We start from the raw sequence: 12,286 nt of genomic DNA, 5'->3' as shown, positions 1-12,286 counted from the left end.
AGTCATGGGGTACTTCCTAATATCGCGTCGGACCTCCTTTTGTCCGACGTAGTGCAGCAACTCGACATAGCATGGAATCAACAATTTTTTGGAAGTCACACGAAGAAATACTGAGTCATGCTACCGCTACAGCCGTCCATAATTGCGAAAGTGTTGCCAGTGCTGGATTTTGTGCACGAACTGATCTGTCGGTTATGTCCCATAAATGTTCGATGCGATTCATGTCAGGCGACGTGGGTGGCCAGATCATTTGGTCAAATTGTCCAGAATGTTCTTCAAACCAGTCGTGAAGAATTGTGACCCGGTGACATGATTGTGTACATGAATTCCATGAACAGCTGCAAATGTTCTCGAACTTAACCATTTCGACTCAATGATCGGTTCAGTTGCACTAGAGGATCCAGTACATTCCACGTAAACACAGCCCACACCATTATGGAGCCACCACGAGCATGCACCGTGCGTTGTTGACGTCTTGGGTCCATGGCTTCGTGGGGTCTGCATCACACTCGAACCCTACCATCAGCTCTTACCAAGTGCAATCGGAACTCATCTGACCAAGCCACGGTTTTCCAGTCGTCTGGGCTCCAACCACCAACCGATGTGGTTACGAGCCCAGGAGAGGCGCTGCAGGCTGCGTCGTGCTGTTAGCAAAGGCACTCGTGTCGGCCGTCTACTGCCATAGCTTATTAACGCCAGGTTTCGCCGCACTTTTCTAACGGATACTTTCGTCGTACTTCCCACATTTATATCTGCCGCTGTTTCAAGGTTACTTTTCTAAGCAAAAACTGCTGCTCGTGGTCATTAAGTGAAGGCCGTCGGCCACTGCGTTGTCCGTCATGAGAAGTAATGACTGAAAACTCGTATCTTCGGCGCACTCTTGCCTGTGGATCTCGAAACAATGAATTCCCTAACGATTTATGAAATGGAAAGTCACATGCGTCTAGCTCCGACTATGATTCCGAGTTCGAAGTCTGTTAATTCCCGTGGTGCGGCCATACTCCCGTCGGAAATCTTTCTACGTGCATCACCTGACTATAAATGACAGCTACGTCAATGCCTTACCCTTTTATACCTTGTGTACGCGATACTGGCGACATCTTTATATTTGTTTGTCGCTATCCCATGACTTTTGTCACCTCAGTGTACACTGGTCGGACCTAGGAATCTCTCTGAAATACATTACTTTCCTACAAGGCCGCCTATTTTCCTGGCGCATTAGCGGTGATTTATCTGAACCTTGTCTCGAGCGTCAAAGCCAGACTGGTGACACATAGCAAGACTATTTTACGAGTTTAGCAGTACCGAGATGTGATCCAGGACTGTCGATAAACGTTTTCATACTAATCAGTGTTGTAATACGTCGGACATAGTTAGGAATACGTATTTCAGTAACGGACGTGCCTGAGACTTCGTGGTACACCACACCACGAAAACAAGTCTAGGAACATTACAGCCAGAGAGAATTTTCACCTCTACTCCAAGCTAACCAACTGGTACTCCGCAACTCACGGTCTGGTCTATTCGGGGGCGTTTTCGCCTGTATTATTGTGCAGGTTGGCCGCTGAGTTCGCCGCCAACGACAGCGCTGACGAGTGTGTCAGTTGAATGGAAGGAGGGGCGTTGCGGAAGCGTTTTACCTTTTGTGTTGCAACGGGCGAGGCAAGAGGGCGGTCGCTCAAGGTGGCAGTGTTCATTTGTTTAGAAACTCCCCCCTCCCCCACCCCTCCCTCCGCGGCAGATTAAAACAGTGAGCCGGAACGTTGGCTTTCACGGGCAATGCTTAGTTTCCTGTTACTGAAAAAGTAACATCTGATGTTCTTCGCTCCTTACATACATGTAGACTCGACAACCCTATCTTTCTGCAAGTTCATCCAAGCAAGGGCTGTGTTTCACGCTAGGTGTTATACATGGTGTTACAAAAAGGTACTGCCAAACTTTCAGGAAACATTCCTCACACACAAATAAAGAAAAGATGTTATGTGGACATGTGTCCGGAAACGCTTAATGTCGATGTTAGAGCTCATTTTAGTTTCGTCAGTATGTACTGTACTTCCTCGATTCACCGCCAGTTGGCCCAATTGAAGGAAGATAATGTTGACTTCCGTGCTTGTGTTGACATGCGACTCATTGCCCTACAGTACTAGCATCAAGCACATCAGTACGTAGCATCAACAGGTTAGTGTTCATCACGAACGTGGTTTTGCAGTCAGTGCAATGTGGAGTTGGCAGATGCCCATTTGATGTATGGATTAGCACGGGGCAATAGCCGTGGCGCGGTACGTTTGTATCGAGACAGACTTCCAGAACGAAGGTGTCCCGACAGGAAGACGTTCGAAGCTATTGATAGGCGTCTTAGGGAGCACGGAACATTCCAGCCTATGACTCGCGACTGGGGAAGACCTAGAACGACGAGGACACCTGCAATGGACGAGGCAATTCTTCGGGCAGTCGACGATAACCCTAATGTCAGCGTCAGAGAAGTTGCTGCTGTACAAGGTAACGTTGACCACGTCACTGTATGGAGAGTGCTACGGGAGAACCAGTTGTTTCTGTACCATGTACAGCGACTGCAGGCACTATCAGCAGCTGATTGGCCTCCACGGGTACACTTCTGCGAATGGTTCATCCAACAATGTGTCAATCCTCATTTCAGTGCTTCATTCCAACGTGATCGAATTGTAAATTTTCACAATCGACATGTGTGGGCTGACGAGAATCCGCACGCAATTGTGCAATAACGGCATCAACACAGATTTTCTGTGAACGTTTCGGCAGGCATTGTTGGTGATGTCTTGATTGGGCCCCATGTTCTTCCACCTACGCTGAATGGAGCACGTTATCATGATTTCATACGGGATACTCTACCTGTGCTGCTAGAACATGTGCCTTTACAAGTACGACACACCATGTGGTTCATGCACGATGGAGCTCCTGCACATTTCAGTCAAAGTGTTTGTACGCTTCTCAACAACAGATTCGGTGACCGATGGATTGGTAGAAGCGGACCAATTCCATGGCCTCCACACTCTCCTGACCTCAACCCTCTTGACTTTCATTTATGGGGGCATTTGAAAGCTCTTGTCTACGCAACCCCGGTACCAAATGTAGAGACTCTTCGTGCTCGTATTGTGGACAGCTGTGATACAATACGCCATTCTCCAGGGCTGCATCAGCGCATCAGGGATTCCATGCGACGGAGGGTGGATGCATGTATCCTCACTAACGGAGAACATTTTGAACATTTGCTGTAACAAAGTGTTTGAGGTCACGCTGGTACGTTCTGTTGCTGTGTGTTTCCATGCCATGATTAATGTGATTTGAAGAGAAGTAATAAAATGAGCTCTAACATGGAAAGTAAGCGTTTCCGGACACATGTCCGCATAACATATTTTCTTTCTTTGTGTGTGAGGAATGTTTCCTGAAAGTTTGGCCGTGCCTTTTTGTAACACCCTGTATACCAAGGCGGGGAAAACAAAAGTGGCCTGGAAAATATTTACAATAAGACTGACGCAGGATTGGCTCTTGTTAATAAACACCACAGAAAGTTTTCAAATGGCCACCACCAACATCGATGCAGCTCTGCCTGAGAGAGAGCAGCAATGGCGTTTTCAGTGTTCTGCTGTAGCCCTTCCAGTATATGAAGATTATCTGATCTTTCAGTCTAGAGGTTCAAATGGCTCTGAGCACTATGGGACTTAACATCCATGGTCATCAGTTCCCTAGAACTTAGAACTACGTAAACCTAACTAACCTAAGGACATCACACAACACCCAGCCATCACGAGGCAGAGAAAATCCCTGACCCCGCCGGGAATCGAACCCGGGAACCCGGGCGTGGGAAGCGAGAACGCTACCGCACGACCACGAGATGCGGGCTTTCAGTCTAGAGATCATGCAACATAATTTCAGAGTTCTCATGGAGATTTTCTGATGCCTAATAGCGCATAGCCTGTCACGCTGAACCAGTCCCCATCTGAAGAACTGAGAAACTGAAAATTCAAAAGTCATGATTTCACTTCACTCAGATACTGGCAGAACTCAACACGCTCAGTTCGTCTCCACGCTGTAACTCGTGATCAGGATGCAGGTGAAAGTCCTTTACGACACGGCGGTCTGTTAACTCCCACTAGCTCAGATAAATGGCATTGAGATTTCGTCGACTTTTCTTCAGGCTTTCCCACACTCCAGCAGTCTTCTCTGGTGTTAGAACTCCTCTCTAATGTCGAGCGTATCCTTGCATTTACGAAATAAAATCTAGAAATTCTACAACACGAGCAAGCTATGAGCTTAAAACCCCTCAACCAAGCGTATGGAGGGTTCCATAACACCGTCTGCATCAGAAACCATACAAACTGCAGTTACTGCAAGCGCTACATCCGGACGACAGCACCAAAAGCTACGAATTTTACAATGAAATTCAGAGGACGCGGAAGAGGACAGTTTTTATGAAAGATTGATTTTTTTAGTATGAATACGTTTTTCATCTTTCTGCTATATTTAATTGCCGTAATGTTAGGTTTTGGGCGAGTGAAAATCACGTGGTAGTTATTCAATGCGAAAGCGACTCGCTGAAGTTAACACATTCTGCGCCATTTTTTTAAACAAAGTTTATGGACCATTCATTTTGATGAGAAAGTTATAACGGGAATCTCGCATCTAGACATGTTACAAAACTGACTGTTTCCCCGACTTCAAAGTGATTCATTTAATTTCATCTTCAAGCAACATGACTCCCCTCCTCACCTCTCCAGTCGACGTTCGACGTTACCTGAATAACAGCATTGCAGGAAGTTGGATTGGAAGAGGAGCAGAATATCCGTTTCATCGTCAGTGGCCTTCCACGTCTCCAGACCTAACCTCTTGCAATTTTTATCTGTCGAGTTACATGTCAGACTGTATTTTCCTCCACCTGTGCCAGCTACTCTTCCAAATCAGCGACATCGAATTGTTGACGCTATGAATCCGATAAATTGGGACCGGCTGATTAATTTCTGGGAAGAAATGCGCTACCATTTTGATGTTTGCCGTGTTACAAATAGTGCACACAATGAGTCCATAGTCGTTTGAATCTTGAAATCTGAACCTTTCTCTGTCCTTGAACGCTATAATTTACCCGTTCTAGCTTGTAAGAAATAATTTTTGAATTAGGTTTCTTCTTTCTGAAGAACCTTCTACTTTAAGATTACAGTTTTTGTATTCGGAAACGATATAATTAATAAAAATATATTATTTGTTTTAAAATAACCCATTTTAGAATGCCGATGGTATCCTTGTGCACAATTGCAGTCTTCCGATTGTTGGTTCTCTTCTCCGTATTCCTCCTTCCAGACACTGAAATACGATGTAGATGTACTTTGGATTATCACAACTGTGATAAGGAAGAGAAAAAGAGTTTTAATTTTAAAGCCTTGTACTCATTGGCAATAATACACAAGTATACATTCTCATCAAACCGGAAGAGCTTGTTGTGAGCAGGCTGCAGTGTTCTAACGATGTGCTGGGTGTATGGACTCCTTGTGTAAGGGCTAACTGGCTTTCTGCTTAGCACCAAATGTGCAAACTGCTGGTCACACACAGCAGCCTGTGTAGAAATGGCAGACACGGCGTGAGTTACTCCGAACCGTGAGTGTTGTGCTCCCAGCAGATTTTAGCGTCCTGCGCAGAACGCAACAAGAAGTCGGAAAAAGCGTGTCTTCAGTTGAAAGCTTGATTCATTTCTACACACACACACACACACACACACACTTAATTTTTTTGTTTATTTTTTGACTAGTACACGACAGAGTGGTTTCGTAGTGTTGTCATTAACGTGTACAGGGAAAAAGTAACACTTGAGTAAGTAAACTATACACGATTTCAGTTCCACGCATTAGTTAACATCCAAGGAGGAATGGATGTAATAAATTTGAATACTCGTTATTTCAGCATTTAGAACTTTGAATAGTAGTTTTGTTTTATCTCTGATGTAGCACCATGGGAAAAAATGTAATGGTGCTGCATCAGGATAGAATAAAGGTCAAGGAAAACATAGTTCCGGAAACGTTGTATGAAGATAGCCATAAACTTTTACAACCGAACGAAGCTATGTATTGTATTCTTAAAAAAGTAACAACAGGTGATAAGCAATTAAAGAAAATCAAGCAGTTGCAAGGTTCATTTCAGATTTAATAGTACGGTCAGAGAAAAAGAACTGAACCAACAACCATATCATGCAAAATCTTGTACATACGTTCATTTGACTGCCCTTATTGCCTTTACCTCTATACACAAAAAGTCCTACTGACGTACAAGCTCGATTAGAAAAATCAAAAAGCTTAAAATAGCTTTAACTTGATTATTGAGCTTTCCGAGGGGGCTAGAATACCATCTGCACAAGTAACACACTACGCTAGTTTCACATTTTCATTCTCACATGAATTTCAGTTGTAAGCTTTCGTAACCGGTTGCTCTGCCACTTGCCATGACTTCGAACAATACACTACCTGATTCACTATGTTTCTGGATTTTGCAGCTTCCCGAATGGCTGTGTGTGTGTGTGTGTGTGGTTTTTTTTTTTTTTTTTTTTTTTTTAACACTCAGCGCTTCAAAATTGTATCTGTGTTTAGCGCTGTTGTGCCAGCTTCGTTATTAGTGGCGCATGTGTGTTTACTTTTCCGTTATATCTTCGGGTCACGTAATTTTTTCGTAACATCAAGTAAATTGGGCAAGCTTTCACACTCAGGAGGTTTTCCATCAGCTCGCGCTGAAAATGGCAGCAGGTTCACAGCCTCCATATGGAAAGAGGAAGTGGTGATGTGCCGGATAATACCTAGAAATATTGCGGAACAGTCTTTATTGTCCTCATTACATAACAATGTTATTCGTAGAAAGTCATGAACTGTTCAAAAACGAAGTTTAAGTAAGATTCATCCTTTGCTGAACATTGTTTAAACGAAAAAACCATCAAGCACAATAGATGTAGACGTTCTACACACAGGTGAAAAGGGTGCAAAGCTCACTCAGTAATATTAGAAATTAAGAAGCAGATGTTTGTATCCTCACATTTATTACTAAATGAACAAACTCAGTTAAACTGTTTACTCCTTTTAGACAGTGTTCCAACCTCTACATAGTAGAATCTTGGTGCCTTCATTTACGAATAGAAGTCCATTCCTGTGCGTAGCTCTTCCCCAATGTTTGTTTAGTCATAGTTGTTGTAAAAGTTGTCTCTAATGAATTTTGTAAATCCACATGCAATGGTATCAAAATTATAAACCGAGGTAACTTTTACAGTTTAAGCCTAGAATTGATAGATTAAGAAGTTGACATGTTTATCTTTTTTTTTGGAGCTTGTTTCTGGAATCAGTTATGTCCTAGAAAATGGACTTATAAACCTAAACCTACGCCGTGCAATATTAATACAAGGCTAAAAAGTGTTTCGTTTAATTAATACAGTGCATTTGTAACCACGACACAATAAACATCGGAGATACAATTTCTTGAACGTATAGCGTATTATAATAACTTCGTTCTAACAAAAAAAATTAATTTACGTACAAAAAAGTTCCTTGATACGTGGCATGAAACCTTGTTGAACGAAATTACTGCATTAAATTTTGAGTGGTACGGAGTTTATAGATTTTTGGTTTTTAAGTGTAAATGATTATTTTGATGTTATACTAAGCCAATAGAGAACGTTAATGAATGTGATAAAATTTACTGCCGTGGTACGAGGATTTGTCTCACTGAACCGCTGGACAGTTTTTTTTTTCTAACTTCATGATGAAAATGCTATAAGCACTGGAAGAAGGGTGTTATGAAAGACATTTTGGATATCTGTATGTACTGTTCGCCATGTATCTCTTGTTTAGGAAGATTTATGGGTGTTTGTTACCTCTTCTGCTTTCTCTTTGCAGATCATCTACCACTTCTTCCATTTCACGGGGAAAGAGCACAACGTCGTCACCAACTCAGAGGTAATTCATATTTCACATGACCACATCTGTGCTCTAGAGAGTAATTTTTTAGTCATAATCACTTAAAAGTCTTTTGATGCTTTTATTTTAACGCAAAACTAGAGCGACTTAGATTTACCAAAGAGAAAGTTGTAAATGTAGAGTATGGTATTTCTTTCAGAATAGGGAGGTAAACCACATTAATCAACAAGTTTAGCATCTTGGAAAACGAAGTTTATATGGACATACACGGAGGTGCAGTCACCTAAGAAAGATGCTTAAGCAATTAGAAGAACATTTTGCTAGTACGAAGAAGTCAGGAGAACAGAAAATCTCCAGTGAAAGACTGCTGATGTGATTTGCAAGAAATGAAAATACGGGTATGACAAGTCTTCTTCCGTTTCTGTGCCGCTGTCCGGCATCGGCGCAGGGTCGGCATGGTTATGGTTATTAACGGATTTGGTGTGGTTGGCTTAAGGGGCGGCTAAATGCTCTTGCTGTCGCCACCCATTACCCCCCAGGAATATGTGTACACCAACTGTTTACGTGTAGTGTTGCTCAGCTGAAAGTGAGCGGAAGTTTTCTAAATGTTTCCGAATCGTGTAATTGAGGCGGGTCTTGTGTGCCAGTCCAGTATTCACTTAGTGGGATGTGGGAAACCGCCTAAAAACCACACCAGGGCTGGTCGGCACACCACCCTGTGCTGTGGCTGGAGCACCTCCCCATACCGGAAGCGACGCTTCAGCATGCATGGTTATCTGGACGGGTAAAATACGGATATGACGAATATGCGTAATTTAACAAAGCCATTCAGAAATGTCGTCGAAAGGGAAAAATTTTGTAACAGCAATAATGCAAACAATATAAGTAAGAGGTAAACAAAACATAACCTTCTGTTGAGCAGATATCATATTTCACCATTTAAGATGGTAGTTGACAACAGTAACCAACAGGTGAGGGAAAATTGTACTAGTATTCCAAAATATCGTTAAATGTTCGTATTGCTACAGACTTGAACAAGAGGCACAGAGCGTTAATAATTAAAATAATGTCATTCCAGGAGAAATGCCAGGTAAGGCGTATAAGACCCTACGAAGCATGATGAAACTGAAAAGAAACGCCGGAAGTTCGCAAGTTTTGTCAATTTTCGCATCTGGTGGTACTCAGCATTGTTATAGACACAGTGACTGAACTATAGTGCCTGTGTATTGGAATTTCATAAAAGCAAGTGTGTTGCAGATGTCACAAAAAAGTAGCTCGAAATGTTGAGAAACCTTCCAACCATGAGGTAAGTTGTGCGTGGAGTTGACACGTTTGCGTTCCATTACGAGTAAAGAGGCCATGATAGAGACATCTACAGTTCACTGCGAAAATCAGTGCGTCATCCATCGAAATGCTCCCAGGGATCTGTTAGTAGATTATTTTATGGAAGAAACAGTCTATAGAAGCCTTCCTCGATGTAGCAGCTCTGTGTGACAATGACAAGAAAGATAAGATCTTCAAATTTGTTCTTTCTTGGCTGGAAGCTGCTGATTAGCCCGCGAATCGCTGTTTTTTAAAAAAAAATGAAACGACGTTTTATAATAAATTATGAATCAGGTTACTATCGAATCAAGGACAGGCGCCGCTTTTTGCCAAAGGGATGCGCTGTCTGTGCATTGTTACGTCGCATTTTTCAGTACTTCATTCCGCGTTCATATGTACTTAGTCATGCTGCTGCGATAATGGTTGAAGGAGCAAATTAGATTCCAATTCCTTCTACCTCCATTAGAAAAGAGGTCTGCATTATTTTCACTGTGAAATGCATGCACATACTACCTGAATAGGCGATTGGTAACAGATGCACTAGAAGGAGACATGATAATTGTGGTATCACCGCCAGACACCACACTTGCTAGGTGGTAGCCTTTAAATCGACCGCGGTCCGTTAGTATACGTCGCCACTGTCAGTGATTGCAGACCGTGCGCCGCCACACGGCAGGTCTAGAGAGACTTCCTAACACTCGCCCCAGTTGTACAGCCGACTTTGCTAGAGATGGTTCACTGACAAATTACGCTCTCATTTGCCGAGACGATAGTTAGCATAGCCTTCAGCTACGTCATTTGCTACGACCTAGCAAGGCGCCATTATCATTTGCTATGTATGTAGTGATGCATGTACCGTCAGACCGATGTTCACCAATTATGGATTAAAGTTAAGTATTCCAACAGCTACGACCTTTTTTGCTAAAGTCCAACTTCCTTAAATGTTCCAGACCTCACGCCAGCCTGCGTGAGCTTAACGCGTGCCTTTCGGCTACCAATCATAGTGGCTTGGCTGTCTTGCCAAGTCACAACATAATAAAATGACTTTCACAGTTGTTAGATCTGATGCCGAGCGATCTTTTTCCCTGTGGCGACACATGAGATATCTGATGTACATACACACCTTTCTTTTAACGTTGCACTAGAAGGGAAGGAACTGAAGGGGGGCAGTAGAAAAATGTCCGGCGCGAGTTGCAATCCCATACGCGTGCTGTAGTCGCTTTAACAGCACGCACGTCTGGGAATCTGTAAACACAGAGCGGATTTTCAGGTACTGGATGTTATATTATCAATTAAATTCAAAGATAAAAACATATATAGTGAGACAAAACAGTTTTTACAGTAGACAGAGTTGGAAGGTTCCATGCCTCTTTTTGTATGTCGCCTCTCATTTTCATCAATTTTATTAATGTTTTATATCATTTCACGGTGGGCATGGGCCGAATAAGGTTATTCTGATGAGAGTGTATGTTCTGACAGCTCAAATTACTTTTCATTTGATTGCTATGTATGTTGGAAACCATATGTTTTCTTGCTTTTGGTTTTCTCTATTATTTCCCTGGGTGGATTGTTGCGAGGCAAGCACCGGAGGATGCGACACACTGCGTTTTCGTGGGGGGCTGCACTTCCGCGAATACGGAGAGGGCTCTACATCAATGGGCTTGAACGCCTGACGGGGCCACTGACCTTGGTCGAATTTCGCCTATTGTAAGGAGGGTGAAACGATCAATGATCTGTCTGTGTTTAGGGTTCTGGCGCATCTTGAATGAAGACTGCTGGCCCTGACTGATTGTATTGTCTTCATGATTCTGAGAATGCTTGTGGACCGTGCTCTGCTGGCCATGACTCTCTGGTGCTGGATTGCCGGTGGTGTAGGCATGCTGTTTTTGAAGCCGGTCAAACAGCAAATTCAGTGCCCCCAGCTAAATAGCAGAGGCATGATTGGTCAACTTAAACTGAGCCCAGTTGACGTCGTAAAATCCCTGCATGAAATTGGAGGGAACGATCGCTATTGGCATGGATTATGTTCCGAGATAGTGTGGGGGAATTTTGGAATCAGCACTGAATGTGGATTCACAGCTTCTCGAGGGTAGTGGGGAGGAGTAGCTTTGGCTTCACTCTTGCGTGGCATTCATGGTATGGTCTTCATTGGAATCTGACAGTCTTGCAACTTAGTCACACTTATTTTGAATCGTTGAGGAGCATGACTTCGGTCATACTCCAGTTTCATTCTGCGACTTAAGACCCAGATTCCTACTCTGCGTTTTCGCACCTGTACCGACAGGGCGAGTTTAGGCGGTTTTGCTGTGCCTCTTCCTAGTGATACATCCTCGTGCATCCAGGAGTTTCCCTGCTTCGGCCATGTGAGTAGAATTAGAATTCTTGGACAGCATTGAAGGCGACGGGTTGAAACAGAGTTGCTGCACAGCAGGAGTCGGCGCCTACATCAGAATGCTGCCTACCGACGACTGCTGCAGGTTTGAGGACTGGTAAAGTATTTTGCCGCTTCGGCATTGTAGGACCTATCATTTTTATGCTTATATCCTCAGCAGCACGCGCACTCGCTTTGCTACAAGTCCACCTTGTTTGTTTCTTTATTTGAGTCTCACTACTAGTGGCGATAGTGCATTATAGTTGGGGGGAGTAATATTTGATTCATAAGGACCTACAGTCATTATTGTCAGTTTATTGCATCACACATGATGATGATGATGATGATGACATGGTAGGGGCCTTTTGTTCTCGAGCCAACTCTTATTCTCATAATAGTTCAGTATACCATATACTTTAGCCTACTGCTTTCCCGACAATCAAGTACCTTTATGTTCTAACTTATAATAGATCTCATTGTAATATTTAATCTGCTTATAACTTCGTAGATAGATGCAGAATCCATTTCCCGTAGTTTCTTCTTCTTCTGCTTTAACGGCCTCATTGGACCACTTCAGTCAATCATTTCTGGTCCTCTTCTTTGGTATTTTCCCCTTCCGAGTGGCCCAGTATCTCTTCATTCGTTCCGATGCTTTTCGTCGTTCCTCATCTGT

General features: G+C 43.1%; 1 long non-coding RNA gene across 1 annotated transcript in view; it reads left to right on the top strand.

Moving 5' to 3' along the window:
* LOC126176472 (uncharacterized) overlaps nt 1-7,959 on the top strand; it is a 600,873-nt gene extending 592,914 nt beyond the window's left edge. Inside the window, exon 3 of the long non-coding RNA XR_007535641.1 lies at nt 7,899-7,959. This is a non-coding gene — a long non-coding RNA (uncharacterized LOC126176472). The remainder of the gene's footprint in view (nt 1-7,898) is intronic.
* The last annotated feature ends 4,327 nt before the right edge of the window (nt 7,960-12,286 follow it).

Source organism: Schistocerca cancellata, chromosome 1 (genome assembly GCF_023864275.1).
Source record: "Schistocerca cancellata isolate TAMUIC-IGC-003103 chromosome 1, iqSchCanc2.1, whole genome shotgun sequence".
Taxonomy (NCBI): domain Eukaryota; kingdom Metazoa; phylum Arthropoda; class Insecta; order Orthoptera; family Acrididae; genus Schistocerca; species Schistocerca cancellata.
This window is presented reverse-complemented; position numbering and strand designations above follow the sequence as displayed.